The sequence below is a fragment of the Bos indicus genome, chromosome 3, assembly GCF_029378745.1.
Source record: "Bos indicus isolate NIAB-ARS_2022 breed Sahiwal x Tharparkar chromosome 3, NIAB-ARS_B.indTharparkar_mat_pri_1.0, whole genome shotgun sequence".
Taxonomy (NCBI): domain Eukaryota; kingdom Metazoa; phylum Chordata; class Mammalia; order Artiodactyla; family Bovidae; genus Bos; species Bos indicus.
This window is the reverse complement of record NC_091762.1, coordinates 28,903,488-28,908,205: the sequence shown is the minus strand read 5'-3', so window position 1 is coordinate 28,908,205 and position 4,718 is coordinate 28,903,488. Positions and strand designations below refer to the sequence as shown.

General features: G+C 38.8%; 1 pseudogene; it reads left to right on the top strand.

The window, feature by feature from the left end:
• Positions 1 to 3,328: 3,328 nt before the first annotated feature.
• On the top strand, positions 3,329 to 3,798 carry LOC109555887 (ATP synthase subunit g, mitochondrial pseudogene; annotated as a pseudogene).
• Positions 3,799 to 4,718: the final 920 nt, after the last annotated feature.

Sequence of the window (4,718 nt, the reverse complement as noted above, 5' to 3'; positions counted from 1 at the left end):
TCTACATAGAATATTCCAAGGAAAAGAAAAATCTCTTTAGAGCTAATAAATTCAGCAAGGTTGCAAGATACAAGAACAACAGAAAAATGCAATCATATTTCTATAAATCAACAATGAAGTAACTACAATTAAAAACAATACTATTTACAGTCATTCCAAAGAAAATGAAGTACTTACATATTTACTTAGCAAAACATGTACAGGATTTATATGCTGAAATTTGTGAGGAAAGAAATCAAAGACCACCCAATTAAATGAAGAGGTATACCATGCTCATGGGTTGGAAGGCAATTCTCCTCAAACTGATGAGTAGGTTTAGTGCAATTCTTATAAAAATCCTAGCAATTTTGTGTGTGTGTGTGTGTGTAGAAACACACAGGGCTCAGCTGGTAAAGAACTCACCTGCCAGTGCAAGAGACGTAAAAGCTGTGGGTTCAATCCTTGGGTCGGGAAGATCTTCTGGAGGAGGGCATGATAACCCATTCTGGGACAGTATTCTTGCCTGGAGAATCCCATGGACAGAGGAGCCTAGAAGGCTACAGTCCATGGGGTTGCAAGGAGTCAGACATTACTGAGGCAACTTAGCATGCATTTTGAAATTTATATGAAAAATTGTCTCAGCACATGTCCCAGAATGACTAAGACAATCTTGAAAAAGAAGGGTAAAGTGAGAAGATTCCTCCACTAAAAATCACATTTTTTCTAGTTAGCTACTGCAAAAAAGTGAGATATGGTTGTGGTGGAGAGATAGATAAATTAATTGACAGAATAGTGAAACCCAAAATATACTCACACATGTATGCCCAACTGAATTTTGACAATGTGCAAGAACAATTCAACAAAGGAAGGATCACTTTTTCACAAACAGTGCTCAAGCAATTGACTACTCGCTCAGTATTCTTGCCTGGAAGTCCCACGGAAAGAGAAGCTGGTGGGCTACAGTCCATGGGGTCACAGAGTTGAACACGACTGAGGAACTGAACACAGACAATCAAAACAAAACCTTAAACTTCGTATCTTATAAAAATAGTAACTAAAAATGAATTCTAGACTTGAATGTAAAACTTAAAATATGAAACTTTTAGAAAAATATATAGAAGAAAATTTTGGGAATCCAGAGGCAAGGAAAGAGTTCTTAGACTTAATACTATTAGTATAATCCATAAAAGGATGAACTGATAAATTATGCTTCATCAAAATTAAAAACTTTTGCTCTGCAAAAGATTCTGTAAAGAGGATGCAAAGACACACTACAGATTAGGAAAAATATTTGCAAAACCACATTTGCAACAAAAGAGTACTATCTAAAATATATAAACAACCCTGAAAACTCAATAATAAAAAGATGAACACTTCAATTAGAAAATAAGGAAAAGGCATCAACAGACATTTCCCCAAAGAGGATAAACAGATGGCAAAAAAACATGTGAAATGACATTCAGTATGATTAGCCACGAGAGAAATGCAAATGAAAAGTGCAAGCTACCACTATACATCTATCAGAAATGCTAAAATTAAAAATCGTGACAATATCAAATTCTGGCAAAGATTTAGGGAAATTGGATCATTTCTATATTGCTAGTAGAAATGTAAAATTATACAGTTATTCTGGAAAAGTTCGACAGTTTTAAATAAAATACAATATACAATTATCATAAAACTAGAAGTTATATGTTTGGGCTTTTACCTCAGAGAAATGAAAACTTATGTTCTTATGTAAATCTGTACATGAGTATTCATAGCAACTTTATTTGCAGTAGCAGAAAATGGAATTAACCCATATACCCTTCCAAAGGTAAATATTTATACTGTGGTGTGCCTGTAACTGGAGAAGGCAGTGGCACCCCACTCCAGTACTCTTGCCTGGAAAATCCCATGGACGGAGGAGCCTGGTAGGCTGCAGTCCATGGGGTCGCTAGAGTCGGACACGACTGAGCGACTTCACTTTCACTTTTCACTTTCATACATTGGAGAAGGAAATGGCAACCCACTCCAGTGTTCTTGCCTGGAGAATCCAAGGGACGGAGGAGCCTGGTGGGCTGCCGTCTATGGGGTTGCACAGAGTCAGACACGACTGAAGCGACTTAGCAGCAGCAGCAGCGGCATGCCTGTAACTGGGCTTCCCTGGTGACTCAAGATGGTAAAGAATTCTCCTGCAATGCAGGAGACTGGGTTTGATCCCTGGGTCAGGAAGATCCCCTGCAGAAAGGAATGGCTACTCACTCCAGTTCTTGCCTGGATAATTCCATGGACAGAGAAACCTGGAGGGCTACAGTTCATGGGGTTGCAAAGAGTTGGACATGACTGAGGGACAAACACCTTCACTTCTTCATGCCCATAACCACAGACTACTACTCAGGAATGAAAACAAGCAAACTATTGATATACACAACAATTTGGATCAATCTCCAGGGAACTAATGTTGAAGGAAAAAAGCCAATCACAAAAGGTTACACATGAGCTTCCCTGGTGGTCCAGTGGTTGAGAATTGCCTTGTGACGCAAGGGGCCCTGGTTTGATCCTTGGTCTGGGAGGATCCCCCATGCTGCAGAGCAACTAAGCCTGTGTGCCACAACTGATGAGCCTGCACTCTAGAGCCCATGAGCTGCAACTACTGAAGCCCTCACACCTAGAGCCTGAGCTGCAAGACAAGAGAAGCCACCACAATGAGAAACTCACGCCCTGCAGCCAGCAGGTAGCTCCCGTTCACTGCAACTAAAGAAAGCTGGAGCGAGCAACAACAAAGGCCCACCACAACCAAAAATAAAATAAATTAATAAAAAAGGTTACACAATATATGATCAATTATATAACATCTTGAAAAGACAAATTTTTAGAAATCGGGGACAAATTAGTGGTTGCCAGAAGTTGAGAATGGGGAGATGGAAGACGGAGGTGGGTGTGGTTAAAATAGGGTGACTTGAGGGATTCCTAATATTGGAATTATTCAGAATCTTGATTGTGTGATGGGTTCGTGAACCTACAAGTGATAAAATTGTACAGAATTTAATTCATATGTGTAAATAAGTATAGATAAAATTGGGGAGCTCTGAATAAGGTGTTTTTTGTCAATGCCCATATATTGGTAGCTACATTATACTAGTTTTACAAATTGTTATCACTGGGGGAAACTAAATTAAGCACATGCTCTATCTGTATTATTTCTTAAAACTGCAAGTAAATCTACAATGATCTCAATGAAAATGTCAATTAAAAACAAAACATCAAAAGAAAACAAAACAAAAAATATACTTTAGATGGTGTCTTTTCTGCTTAAAATCCTTTAGTGATTTCTCATTATGCCCAGAATAAAATTCAGACTTCTCCAGGCGGGTGACATTCAGCCGGCCAGTCGGGGTGACGGGCTCTCCGTCCTAGGACCATGGCCCAGTTTGTCCGTAACCTCGCGGAAAAGGCCCCGGCGCTGGTCAACGCTGCTGTGACTTACTCGAAGCCTCGATTGGCCACGTTTTGGTACTATGCCAAGGTTGAGCTGGTTCCTCCAACCCCTGCTGAGATCCCTACAGCAATTCAGAGCTTGACAAAAATTATCAACAGTGCTAAAACCGGTAGCTTCAAACAGCTCACTGTTAAGGAAGCTCTACTGAATGGTTTGGTGGCCACTGAGGTGTGGATGTGGTTTTATGTTGGCGAGATCATAGGCAAGCGTGGCATCATGGGCTATGATGTTTGAAGACCAGTTTTTAACATGTGATTATATTTGCTTTATTATTCAAGTGTTCTTGGACCACGTGTGAGCAGACTGCTATTTGAATAAAATAAGACAATGTGTCAGAATCAGTGTTTCTCTATCACACACTACATGGAAGGTCACAGTTTCTCTTGACATTAAGTTGGTTTGTCTTTCGCTTTAATATATTAGTACGGTTCTAAATGCATGCCTTTGCTTAGCCTGCAATTGGAAAAGATATATATGAGTACACCAACCTGGTACCTGTATAAATGAGGTTAACTTTATTCTGAAAGCTTGAAATAAATGATATTTAAGCTTTATTTCTAGAAAAGCTGGGGGAAGGCTTTGAGAAAATGAGAACTTGCTCCAGTAGGCGAAATAATACCATGTGCCAAGCATGATACAGTTAAATCACGTAGCATTAAGAATACAATTTGGGCTGTTTTTCTTTGCAAAAATCAGAGAAAGATCCCTTTGACAACACCTTATTATCAGCTTGAATATAGGCTCCCAAAAGAACAGCATGATGATAATCTGTATATCTTTGTAACATCTTTAACATTAGGACAGAGTGAATGAGAGCAATAACGTATTTTTCATCTGATTTTGATATTTGTTATATTATTAATCTGTCCAGTTTTTAAGGACCTATCTTCGCAAAAATGAAGTATCCTGTAGGTATTTAACAGAGTTATGATTTAGCACTGTCCTTGGGTCTAAATAGTATATTATGTCCTGAAATAAATGTAAGTGATTGGTATAAAAAAAAAATTCAGACTTCTCTCTTAAGGCTGTTATAATCTGGTTTTAATTTCTCTCCAGTCTCATTTTGTTCTGTTCATGTCTCCTGTCACCATTTACCACACTGGCCTTCTTCAGATGTTACACAAACCAACACACAACTAACTGTGTGTTGTTCCCCCTAAAACACTCATGCCTCAACTTGTCCTATGACTAGCTTTTCCTCATCCTTTAGGTGTTGCTTTGGATGTCACTTTCTCAAAAAACCTTCCCTAATGATCTT